Below are 13,617 nucleotides of genomic sequence, written 5' to 3'. Positions count from 1 at the left end.
CGGGGGCGCAGGGGCAGCCGCGCCCGCAGCCTCCAAGAGTGCAGGAGCCGCAGGCGCGCAGTGCCCAGCCCAGGGACTGAGTTCCCTCTGGCCGGGCCTGGCCCTGAGCCTCGCAGGCCGCGCTGCGCCCGGACCCCGCGGTCTCGCAGGGAGTAGGGCGCAGACCCCGCCCGGCCACAGGCGTTCTGGCCTCCCGGGCGGCCCCGCCCGATTTTAGCCCCGCGCGGGCGGTACAGGGCAGGCGCCCTTCCCTCCTTCCCGCAACTGGCCTCCTTTCTCGGGTGGGAGCCCAGCGCCAGAAGAGCAGTGTTCCCCTGGGAAACCCCAAACCGCCGCCCTTTGGGGGCCCAAACTTCCTTCCCTCTCCCCTCACCCCGAATTCCCCGAAGTTTGGACGGCCTTACTTCTGCCAGCCCCCTGCTCTGGGACAGCCCCAGGCCCCAGGGAAGTTGTCAACATTGGCCTTTAGCCTTATTCAGGCCAACCCCACCAAGGCTTCAGGCCACATTCAACACACCCACAAGTTCATCCCAAGACACCCTGCCTTCATGGGTGCACTGAGACCCAGAATCTCTTGCTGAGTAAACTGAGGTGACCCCCTACTCCCTTCCTCTCTGGGCAGGGCTGACCTTGGGTAGAGCTGGCCCCCTCCCCCTGAATGCAATCAGGAACATAAATAAAGGCACAGGCCGATTCCCTGGAATTTCTGCCCTCCTTTCCTAACTGGGCCTGAGGAATTACTTGGCTTCTCTCCTTAGTCTTCCCTGAGGCCCACCCCTATGTTCCCAGGCCACTCCTGTGGGCAAGTCCCCACTCAAAGCCCAGTCCCAGATTTTGACCAGGGCAGGGCCATTTCCTGTCTAGGAACCAGTGGCTACCCCGTTCCAAGATGCCCCACTCCAAACCTACAGTATGCCATGTCCTGGCATCTCAGAGGCAGAGGGTATTGGCCCATTTTGCAGATGAAGGCCTGGGGCCTGAAGAGGTAGCCTGACCTGCTCAAGGTCATGCAGGGAGGAGGGGAGGGTTTCAGCCCAGGGCTGTCTGTCTCCTGCTACCACATCACACAGGAAGTCTCTCCTTTGCCGTCGCCCTGGGAGGAATCCTGACACTGGATGTGCCTGCCTCACTTCTCCCAGTAGACAGACAGTTCCAGATGCTCAGGGCCCATGTCTGACTCATCCCTACGTGCCCAGGCCCTAGCACAGCACCAAGCACATAGTAGGTACCAATAAATGCTGAAAGAACCAAAGAGGTCTTTCAAGTCCCAACCTCGCTCTGCATTTCACATAGAAGATTTATTTTTAGATAATTTACATTTCCATGTTACTTTATATACACCAACAACTCCATAGTCGTTTTTCCTCTTCATCTTCCCAAGAGCTCTTTTTGGTTCCGGGCTGGCATGCCCATTTTTTAGAGATGACCACTGGGGCTCAGAGAAGGGAAGGCACTGCCTAAAGGTCACCCAGCCCCAGAGGTGCAGGGGCTCCTGCATGATTCAGAAGCCTGTGCCTTGACTTTGCCAATATACCCCTTGACACTTAAGCCCACTGACTTCCTTCCTGAGAGGAAGAGTGCCCTGGCCCAGGAACGCTAACGGTCATTCTCAGCAAAGGTACTGTGGTACCTGCTTGAGCCTGGGTCTTTCTCTTCAGTTCCGAGACCCACGTCAGTAAACACTAAGCCAGGCCACCCATCCAGGTGATCTGGGTCTTTGCCTGCCTTTCAGAATCTAGAAACCTGGTTACCCGTCTTGGGCTGAGTCCTAGTGTGGCAGAAGGTGTTAGCACACTGAAAAGAACATGGGCTTCCAGTAGAGTCAAACAGATTTGGGCTGGAATCCTGACCGCTATTTGCCATGGGTATTCTTCACGACCACCAGTCTCAGTTGGCTGCTCCCCATCAGAATAAACCCATTAGGGGCGTCAGGGTGGCTCAGTTAAGCGTCTGCCTTTGGCTCAGGTCATAATCCCAGGCTCCTGGGATGGAGCCCCTCATCGGGCTCCTGGCTCAGCGGGAATCCACTGGGAATCTCCCATTCCCCCTGTTTCTGTTCCTTCTCTTTCTGGGTGTTTCTCTCTGTCAAATAAATAAACGAATAAAATCTTTAAAATAAAATAATTAAAAAATAGAAAATGAAATCATTAAAGAAATAATAATTACATCTTGGGGAAAGGGCCTTGTTGGAAATAGAGCTGCGAGAGCAAATGAACACAAGCGACTGCTTTTCTTAGGGGGCTCAGGGAAGACCCCTCTGAGGCGGCATATTTGAACATATTTGAGTTCACTGTCAAGGAGCCATCTATGCTACACTCTGAGGGAAGAGCATTCTGGCAAAGGGAACGGTACGTGCAAAGGCCCTGAGGTGGGAAAGAGATTGGCATTTTCCAGAAGCTGAAAGAAGGCCAGCGTGGCCAAGAGTGAAGTGAGTGAGGAGGAGTTGGAATGCAGGAGACCATAGGAAAAACTTCGAATTGCATTCTAAGTGTGATGCGAAGCCACTGGTGAATTGTAAAGAGGGGAGAGACTAAGTAGTAGAGAAGAAGTGAGGTGTGGAGGGCCTGGGGTCTGTGATCAAGGGCCCTGGAGGTCAGAGACCTTGCTTTCTCCTCTTGTATGTCAGCTTACTCTATACTAGGCACATCTCAGCCTCGTGCCCCAAAAAGTACCAGGAAAACGTGGAGGTGGCCGAGCAGAATGAGAGAGGCCTACAGCAGCCCAAACCCACTTCTGCCAAAACATCCCCAGGCCTCTAGCCTATTCATTGTCAGTGGTCCTGCCCCAGAGCATGCTGGGTGGGAACTTCGGGAGGGGGGGCAGTCGTGGTCCTAGGGGGCAACCGCCCCTCCCTTCTTCCCATTCCAGCCACCTGCTGAAAGGACAAAGTAGATTGTCCCATTAATCAAGGTCAGTAGATCCCTCACTCTCAGTACAGATGTCCAAGGGAGGCTGGGATTGAAGCATAGGGAACTCAGGTCCCCACGGCTCGTGGCCACTTGGGATGCTGACAGAAATGTCCTGGGTCACAAAAGGTTACCCATGCAGGGTCTGCAGAGAGTATCCAACACAAATTCTGCCTTTTACAGGTGGGTAAACTGAGTCCCGCAGCAGGGAAGAGACTCAGGGCCACAGGCAGAGCCTTTAGCTAATTTGGCACATATCACCCATCTTTCACTGAGCCCTGACTCTGGGCCCAGATGAGCAGGAATGCCTACAACTCAGAGGCAAGGTAGCCCTACCCCAGCCTGGCCAAGCCACCAGAAGCTGGGGGGAGCAGGAAGGCCTCGGAGCCTCAGGGAGAGGTGGTTTCCATCACTAGGAGCTGTTGCCCCTTCTGCCAAGAGCTTGTGCAGCCATTGTCACCTTCCACTCCAAAGCACCTCCCCGTGCAGCCGACCTGCGCACCCCCCCTCCCAGCCCTGCTGCTCCAGGCCCACCTCACCCAGAAAGCCTTCCTGATCCCTTGGTTTGGCTCAGGGGCTCCCATGGCTGCTCACAGACACCTGGGCTCTGAGAACCACTGAGAACCACTGCAATCTCACGTTTGCCTGGTTACCCGTACCTACCAGGGCCCAGCACACGAGCTGAGGTCTAGCAATTATTGAGTAAATGAATACATTTTTTAAAAGTGAGAGAATGAATGAAAGAATAAACGGGCTGGTTCTAAAAATGCACAGCTCAGATGGAGGTCGATGGCGTTTTTCACCATCCTCCTTGCCGTGACCCTACCGACCAGTCTCAGCCCTCTGTCACGTGGCCTGACACGGGTTCCCTGTACCTCAGTTTGCAACACTGGTGAAGTGGGGGTAATAAGTAACCCTAACTCACGGGGCTATTGTGAGACTAAGCACCCAGTGAGCGGCAGCTCTTCTGGTGACAATGTCTGTCTACCGCGTATTTGGATGTTCCGTTGTGAGTGTCCCCGTGCGCTGGACGTCATGCCCAGTGTTGGAAACACGGCACTAAATGAGACGGACCTGGACCCAGCCCTCCTGAAGCTCAGGGAATAGCCAACTTTTCAAAGATGAGGACAGGTGGGTTGAGAATTTGAAAACAAAACGGTGCCACGGGAACACAGGGCAGAGAGACTCAGGCGAGCAGCTCTGCGAAGCCCTACCCAAGGGCTCCTAGGACAGAGGCACTCAGGACAAAGGGCAGAGGAAGAAGAATGATGTCTCTGTGCCTACAATGGCCTGGGCCATGGTGCCCGGGGAACCACAGTCCATCAGGAAGGCATTCTACCCACCTCACAGAGTTTGCAAATCTTCTGAATCCAGCATCTCCCTTCTCCAGAAATGAAAGCATAAAGAGACAAGAAATTTCATTCAAATGTCACCTCCTCAGAGGAGCCCTCCTTGACTGCCCTTTTCAAAGTAGCCCCCCCAGTGATTCTCTCCCCTTGCCCTGCTTCGTTCACCTCCACAGACCCAGGAGCACCTTGCAATGTATGGATTTATTTGTTTCCTTGTTTCTACTCATCTCATGCAGTGGGACGCATGCTCCAAAAGGGTAGGGATTCTCTCTCGGCGGCAGTATCTCCAAGTCCAGAATGGCCTGGCACAAGTAGGTGTTTCATACATTGCTGTTGAATAAATGAATGAAGAAACCCCAAGTGTGTATGATAACTAGAATTGCAATGAGATCCTAGCACATTTATGTCGAATTAGAAAGGAAGGAGGCTTGTCTTTCTGTTATTAATTTTGTCTATTGCTAGTCACTTCCCTTCATCAAGCCTCAGCTTCCCCACATGTAAAATCACGGTGAGGCGTCAGTCAAATGTGGTGCAAAGTGCCCAGAGGGGGCCTGGCCCATAGTAGGTGCAATTCTATTATTCTGATGGTGCCCTTGGTGGGAGAGGCTCTGAGAGGGGAGCCCCTGGGCCTGAGCCTACCTGCATGACACAGAGGAAGCTGACACTGGATCTGTCCCGTCACTTGAACTTGCCAGTAATTTATTGATGCTGGATGCTGGCACCTAGCAGCTCGCCGGGTCAGCCTCGGGGAGCAGGTGTGGGGCCAGGGGGGCCTACCCCCAGCCTCATGCAGGCAGAGTGGAATGGGGACAATGGATCCACATGGCCAGGAAAACAGATAGGTCAGCCCTTACAAATCCCCTACTATGTTCCAGGCACTGAGGGACTACAAAAAAACCCAGGTGTGGTCCCTACCTGGCCTGAGCTCATAGAGGGTGAGATGGACATAATTCCTAATTGAACAACTGCAAAAAGAGTGGCAAGAGTTGCATGCCAGGATCCTTTTCCATATAACCACACTGAAGCCTCCTATGAGGCCTTATTTGTATTTTCTGTTTGTCCTCAAGGAGAGGTCAAATGATGTGCTCAAGGTCACATGGATAGTGAGGGGCATAGGGAGAATCTGAATCCAGATCTGACCAGCTCCAAGGCCCAGGCACATGAGATGGCCACCCTGCACCCACCAGACAGGCTGGTTGAAGGGCGTGTGTAAAAAAAAAAAACCCAACTAACTAAATAAATAAAGGGCTCTGGGAGTTCCAGTGTGAGAAGTGAGTGGAGGCCCATTTTCCTGAAGGCCTCCTGGAGGCAGAGGCCTCTAGCTGGCTTACAGAGGATGGGTGGAAATAGCAAGCAGGGAGTGTGATTCAAGGCAGGGAAATACCCCAAGCAAAGGCTTGAAGTCTACGTAGAAAGGGAAGGATGAGTTTGCAGTGGGGTGGGCATGGCCCCCGGGGGAGCCTAGGCTCCCTATAAGGTGGCAGTGGGCATGCTGGGGCCTTGAATGCCTGGCCAGGCTTTTGACCTCACGGGAGGGTCATGGGGAGCCATGGGAGGTTATCGAGCGATGAAGCCGCTGCTTCCCCCTGACCTGGGTGTTCGAAGAGGCTGGCCGGTTGGGCCAGAGGGCCTGGCATAGGAGCACCTCTGACGTCAGGCCCAGCCTCACCCCCCACCGCCCCGCCCCCTTTCATCAGCCCTCAGGGCTCCTTGTGTTCACCCGCCCCAGAACACCTCCTGCTCGCTCTCACCTCCGTGTCTTTGTTCTCACAGATCCTTCCTCCTGGAGATCCCACTCAACCCACTGCAGTCCTACTCACCGTGCCAGTCTCCCTTCCGGGCTCCTTTCCTCCGTGAAGCCCACCCTGACCACCCCCGCCCTGTCCCCTCTGGCCTCAGGTGTCTGTCTAGGCCTCAAGGGCCAGGAAGTCAGGGCGTCCTCCAGGGACACCACCCACCATGGGCAGCTGTCGCTTTCCCCTGCCGAGCGACATCCTTCTCAGGGTCATCTGAAGTTCCTCTGAGAAAATACCCCTTCCCCATATTCGGAGCACGTAGCTGGAGCATGACTGACCTGAACACTAGCCGTGGAAGACACAGCAACCCCTAAGCCCGTGTGACTGTGGCCAGATTTCCGACAGCACTACTGGAGCCCCTGGACTCAGTCAGGCTTGAAGGCCCTTTTCATTTTCATCGAGGTCTCTTTGTGCTGGATTTCTTGCAGACCAAAAATCCTTGTCAGATGGACCATCTGTTCAGTGCAGTCTGGGCCTCCTCTGGTCTGGCCCAGACAGCAGTACCAGCCCCCTCAGTGGACTCCCGGCCTATAGATTTTCCCTTCCACCCCAACCCAAAGGGTCTCTTCTCTCAATTATGACCTCTAGTATGCCCCACAATACAGTCTGAACTCCTTGGTTTAGCATTCAAGGCCTTCCACCATCCTGTTCCAGCCCTCCCCCGCCCCATCCCCCACTCTGCCAACATCCCCTGCAACCACAAACCCTAACAATGACAGACTCATATATGCTGTTCCCACCACTGGGGCTGCCCTTCCTCTCTAATTCTCTTCTGGAGAACTCCTATTCATCCTTTAAAACCCTATTTGACTGTTAACTTCTCCGCCATACTTCCCTTGGCCCTCAGGCAGGGTGAGGTGCCTCTTCCCCTGGTACCTCAGGATCCCAGGCTGGTCTCCTTCAGAGCAGTGACCATAGAGGGTGGTCATTATCTTCGACTTGGCTACCTTCTCTCCAGAGAAGGCACTACTCAAAGACAGGATCATGTCTTGCCCATTGATCTCCCAAAGGGCCCGGTAACAACTGTCAACTTACTGACTTACTAATAGGAGTTCAGCTCAAGTTTGTGAATCTTTAGGTAACCCTTTCCACTGGTCAACGCTTCCAGTTAACCCCTCACTGGGTTTTCTTTACTTCAGGACTTCTCAGAACCTTTAATGTGCTCGTGGGCACCGTGAAACTCTGTCCCAGCTTTGAATCATCTCACTCAACTGCCCCATTTCAGAAATGACAAGGGACAAGAGAAGGGCAAGAACTCCTAGGCATTTGACAGCAGAACAGGGCCTGGGGTCCAGCCTCCAGCTGTCTCAAGCAGAGCTCTCCCCTCCATACCTCTGTTCCTGGGCACCACAGGCCCCTGCTCGGGACCAGTCCCTCCGTAGCAAAATGTCAGTGTTAAGGGTCTCTGGAGCCAGACTACGTGCACTTGAGTGTTCTACCCACTCTCACTGAGGGTATGACCTTGGCTAAGTGACTTAGCCTCTCCGAGTTTGGATTTCCTCATGGGTATAGCGTTGACCCTAGCAGCACCTACCTCATGGGGGTAGCTGGGAGGGGTCCAGTGAAGTGGTCCATCTGGAAGCACTTAGCACAGTGGCTGGCACACCGTAGGCCCTCAGGACATTACCCCCATCTCTGCGACCTCAGCTCTCTCAGTACTGGGCACACCAAGTGCTGACATCTTGGGGGAGTTGTGGGTCTCTCCGGAGAAAGAGGCCAACCAGATGCCAGGTCCAGCCGGGGCTGCCCTCCACAGGGTTTGAATCTGGGTCTTAACACCGGGCCTGCTCATCCAGATGTCCAGCTCTTGGGCCTTCGTCCTCCTTGATTTGAAAACAACATTTTTTGTTTAGAAGCATTTTCCCCCACTTCATATTGGTTCCATAAATTGGATTTTGTTGAGTGGTTTCTGACAAGCAAGTCGAACCGGCATGTGTGTGGAGGAAACGCAAGGCCGCCTCTGGCCATGGGGGTGGATCCGAGGCCTTGGGTTCTGCCGCTTGCTGGCCGCAACTAGTCCCCTGGCAGCTACATCCTGGGGAGAGCCTGTGTCCTTGGGGTGATCCAGAAGGACTTCTTCCCCAGGGAATTCTTTCTAGAGGTTTCCCAGAACCTCCCTGTAGAGGGAAGGCCCTTATGGCAAATGGCCTGGCTACTTCCCCCACTCCACCCAGCAAAGCATCTTCATGGGCTCAGCCCTAGGGGTGGGGGTGGGGGTGCCTCTGAGTCTCCTACCTCTAGCTCTGTGCCCTCTACAATAATAGTCAAGAACTGTGAGGTGGATCATAGTGCTTCTCCACATCTTCAGGCATCCAGACAAGGGAAAGCTGACATAGTAAAACAGGAGAGATTTCAGTTAGACAATAGGAAGGACTTCCTCCTGCCAGATAGCTCAAACCTGGGCTGTGTATGTGACCTTGGAAAGAATACTCAAGTGGGAGTCAAGGCAGCTTTGGCTGATGATTACTGTGGGACTTGAGGTCAGTGTCTCATTTTCTCCTCTTGGTTTTCTCATCTATAAGATGGGGATTATAATGTCTACTCACTGCAGAGGATTTCAGATGAGACAATAGGATGAAGCCTTGAAGCCAGTGGCAGGAGTCTGGATCAAATGACCTCCTAGGTTCCATTTCCTCCAAATCCTTTCTGTTTGGAAGGGATTCCTAGGGCTATGGCCCTGACTTACAGACGAGAGCCCCAGGGTGAAGTGTGTGTGTGTTTGTGTGTGTGTGTGTGTGTGTGCATGTGTGAGTGACATAGTAGGAATTAACAATTTATTTTCTCCCCATTCTCTTGGGCCACTCACCAGATGCAGAAAGAGCCATGGGCAGATGTTAGAAAGTCTGGATTCTAACCCCCCAGGTCTAACCCCAACTTGTTTTGACCTTGGCCATGTCCCTTACCCAGGTTAATCTCTTTTCCCATCTATATCATGAGGACTTTGGATGATTTCCAAGATCACTTCTCTCCTGAAACTGGGAAACCCATGACTGACCCAGGAAGGTCTGACCCCTGCTCCCCCCCCACCCAGCCATCGCTGGAAGTTCTAGACACACGGATCTTCCTTTGTTTTCTTGAATTTGCCAGGGCCTTGGGAATGGGCTCAGGTCCTTCTCACAGGCCATGTGACCCTGGACGTGTCACTTCCTCCTACTCCAGGGCTTTGGCCCAAACCCTTCCCCTCTTGCCACGAATTCACCTGATTGATTCCAACCCATCCTTAGAGCTGCTAGCCTGGGTGGAGCCCCAAAGGGAGGCCCTGGGCCCCATGGGCTTCACAGGCTAAGGAGAATGAACCTGGGCAGTGGGTATCAGGGGAAGGTGCAGCTAGAGCCCCCATCTCCCCTGGGCCGGGATCCTGGGCGTACCCAACTTGGTAAGCACACCGTTTGCCTAGTGCCAGCTGGGCAAGCTCTGTGAGGGCCGGACTGTCTCCCCTGTACGATGGGTAGTGTGCCAGGCACTCTGCCACCACCGGACCTCTCAGCAATCAGGTGCACGACTCTGCTGGTGGGGCTCTGAGTGCAGAAGGTCTTACCTGAGCCACACAGGTGTCTCTGAAATGTTCCTCTCCTCCAGGACCAGATCCCAGGGACCATGTGTCCCTCCTCCAGCAGCCAGCACCGGCGACAGACCCTGGAAGGCAGGTGAGACAGAGGGGAGTGGGGAATATGAAGCATCTTGCCCAGGGTCTCACCAGGCAGAAACAGAGCAAAGAAGGGTAGCTTCTTGGTGGCACCCAAAGCTGAGAAGTGTGGAAACTTAAGGACCCTCATTAGGGTTCAAGGACTCCAAGCTTCCTCTTTTACAGATGGAGAAACCGAGGCCCAGAAAAAGGATGAGCCACATCCAGGGCTACCAAGCAGGTAAGGCACAGACCAGAACCCAGCAGGGCAAGTACAAAGACCCTGAGGCCGGCACAAAATATGGCTGAAGGGAGATGAAGCTGGAGAGGGGGACTGGGACCAGGCCAGGCAAGGAGTTTGGGCTATAGGCCACAGCAATGGGAAGTGATTGGACTGGAAAGATGTATCCAGCACTGGGCCCTCAGGAGGGCGGGAGGGGCAGAGGGAGGCCAGGGAGGAGGCACGGACGCTGCTCCTGTCCCATGACCTCTAGACCTGCTTGCCCACCTGCTAACTCCACGTCACTACTCCAAGCCTGAGTTCCCTATTTCCACTCGCCAGTCGGTCCCTCCCACTGCCTCCCTCTCTCAGCAAACACCAACCCCATTCTTCCCATTGCTCTGCCTGGAAAGCCTCCTGTCTCTCGTCCTGCCACCTGATGAGTCAGCAAACCCCTTCGGCTCCACTTTCGAAATATAACCAGAATCTGACCCCTTCTCCCTGCCTTGCTGCCCACCCCCAGGATGGCGGCACCCACCTCTCCCTGCCCCCACCCTGGCACACAGCGTACCCTCTGTAAGACAGCTGGAGGGAGACTGTCCCTCCCCTGTTCTGAGGCCTCTTGCGGCTCCCTGCCTCTCTCTTAGTAAAGACCTGACCTTGGCCCTCGAGGCCTTCGTGCCCCGGCCTCCCTGTGCCTGTCTGGCCCCATGGCCCCTAGGGCATCCCCCGCTCTCCTCTTGGCCGAGTCGGTGTTCTTGCCTCCCGACATGTGCACATGTCGCACCCTTCCCGGGGCTCTGCAGGGCTGGCCCCTTCACCTCCTCCAGGTCATCCGATGTCACCTTCTAGGCTCCTGTGACCACCGCCCTAGTTAAAAATGACAATCCCTTCTCCCACCACACACACATCCCTTTCTCAGCTTCGTTTTCTCCGTACTTCACCTGACTTTATAAGACACTATTTACTTGACTTATCCTATGGCAAAGGCTCAGCGTGGGTGAGGATCCACCTGAGGTCACGGAGCCAGGACACTGTAGGGCTGGGACCTGGACCCCGGCGGCTGGGGCTGGGAGCAGGCTGGGAGCAGAGGCTGCGGCAGGCGGCGGGGTGGGGAGCGGCTCCGGCCAGCCCCCTGTGGTCAGCCCTCCCTGAGGAGCCCCAGCGCCCGGCACGGAGAGGGCTCCACGGCAGTGGTGTAAGAGGGGCATTGGGAAAGGCCCAGGGGCACCAGGTCCCTTCTACGGTTGCCCAGTCCTCAGAGCCTGAACGGCCATGAGTGAGAAAGGAAGTCAGCAGGATCCAAAATAGGTCTGTGTTTTGGGAAGTGAAACTGGGTGCTGGGGACATGGCCAGGGGAAGACCTGGGCCTCTTGGGTTGAGGCTGTCGGGGTAGGGAGTCTTCCCCTGCCTCCTCAGTCCAGGAAGGGTGTTTCATGGGGATGGGATCAGGCCCCCCTCATAAGCATGTGACCCTGGACCTGTCACGTCCGCTCTCTGGTCCTCACTCTTCTCATCTCTAAAATGGGACTAAGGTAATGGGGACCGGAAAGATACCGTAAGACTGTGTCCTGAAGCCCAAGGATGTTGCTCAAAAGACGATAATAGTTACCGTTGGTATTCCAGATCCATCTCAGTGCCTCCTCCTCCAGGAAGCCTCCCCAGACCCTTAGATCAGAACAACTCTCTCCTTCTCTTTAACGTCTGTGTTTCTGTTCACATGTGTCTCTTCCACCAGAGGAGGCTAGGACCCAATCTTAGTCCTCTCAGTGTCCCCAGTGCCCAGTACAGGGCCTGACACGTGGGAGGTGCCACAGCCTGGGACTGAATGGACATCCTAGGGCAGAGGCTTATGCAGGCCCTTGAGGGTCTGATATCTGCATGCTGAGAGCCAACACCTCAGGGAGGCCTGGAGTTGCGGCAAGTGGAGGGCTCTGAGGGTAAGTGGGTTGTGTTTCCTCTGAGGCTCAGTTTACTCACCATAAAATGGGGACACTTGGAAAATGGACCCCACACCTCCTCTGTTCTGGATCAGTGAAACACAGGCCAATCAACATACTACCCTAGACACCTCAGAGTGTGCCTGGGGCAGGGCTGCCCCAAAGTGGGATCCTTCAGACCCAGGTGGCCTTGCATTCTCCTGGTTCCAGCCCCTGTCCTGCTCTGATGAGAAGCAGGCCTTCAAACAGAAAAACTCCCCAGGCATAGCTGGGGACTTGCCACCTAGTGAAATCAGGAAGCTCTAAAGAATGATGGAGTCGAAGAGCCCAGATGTCCATTCATCATTGACGGATGAATGGATAAAAAAGATGTGGTATAGGGACGCCTGGATGGCTCAGTGGGTTAAAGCCTCTGCCTTCAGCTCAGGTCTTGATCCCAGAGTCCTGGGATCAAGCCCCACATCGGGCTCTTTGCTTAGCAGGGAGCCTGCTTGCTCCTCTCTCTCTGCCTGCCTTTCTGCCCACTTGTGATCTCTGTCTGTAAAATAAATAAATAAAATCTTTAAAGAAGAAGAAGAAGAAGAAGAAGTATATATGGTACCATGGAATATTATGCAGCCATCAAAAATGAAATCCTGCCGTTTGCAATGACATGGATGGAACTAGAGGGTGTTATGCTGAGCAAAATAAGTCAATCAGAGAAAGACAATTTTCATATGATCTCACTGATATGTGGAATTTAAGAAACAAGGCAGAGAATCATGGGGGAAAGAGGAAAAAATGAATTGAGATGAAACCATAGAGGGAGACAAACCGTAAAAGACTGTTAATCTCAGAAAACAAACTGAGGGTTACTGAGGGGTGGGTGCAGGAAGGATAGGGTAGCTGGGTTATGGACGTTGGCGAGGGCATGTGCTATGGTGAGTGCTATGAATTGTGTAAGACTGACAAATCACAGACCTGTCCCCCTGAAGCAGATGCTACATTATATGTTAATAAGAATAAATCAATTAAAAACAAAGAAATGATGGAATCATCAGTCTGCAGGGACACATGCACCATCCAGGTCTTACAGATGAAGCCCAGTGAGGCTCGACTACTTGTCCAAGATCACAGGAGTTTCGTCAGGTCCCAGGGCTCTGTCAGCAAGTCTTACAGTCACAACATCTCCACAAAGTGAGAGTTGGGCCACTCACCCTATAACTGAAGACCTCAGGCTTCTAAAAGCAAAAGGTCTTTCTCAAGGGCTCCCTAGGTTCACTGGAGGCTGGGCCTTCCAATCCAGGAAGCTGAGGCTTTTCCAGGAAGGACCCAAAGAATCTGTGCATCCCTGAGTTTCCCATCAGCTGTCTCGTGCTGCCAGGCTCACCCAGGATCCAGCTGCTGGTGTACATTTGGGGGTGGAAGTCCCCCTTTCCTTTAGCCACACAGCTCAGAATAACGAAAACAGACCCACTACATAGCCTGTGTTGGGCGTTGGGCCCTTGTCCTAAGGGCTTTACCTACATCTACTCCTCTGAGTCTCATTGACTTGGTGAGGTCGGCACCATGCCCCATGTTCTACACGGGAAAACTCACGCACATCCTGGACTGAGCTCAACATCTTCTGAAAACCTGCTCCTCTCCCACTTCCCAGCCAAAGGAGAAGCCCCCAGGCACCTGCGCTGGGTACCAGAGTCACTCCTGATGCCCTCCCTCGAACCCTCCCTCCACGTCTTGTCAAATCTACCTCCTAACCTGGCCCGTCGCCTGCTCTGAGCTGTGACGGATGACTGAACCGC

This window comes from Neovison vison, chromosome 8 (genome assembly GCF_020171115.1).
Source record: "Neovison vison isolate M4711 chromosome 8, ASM_NN_V1, whole genome shotgun sequence".
Taxonomy (NCBI): domain Eukaryota; kingdom Metazoa; phylum Chordata; class Mammalia; order Carnivora; family Mustelidae; genus Neogale; species Neogale vison.
Note: the sequence above shows the minus strand (reverse complement) of the source record.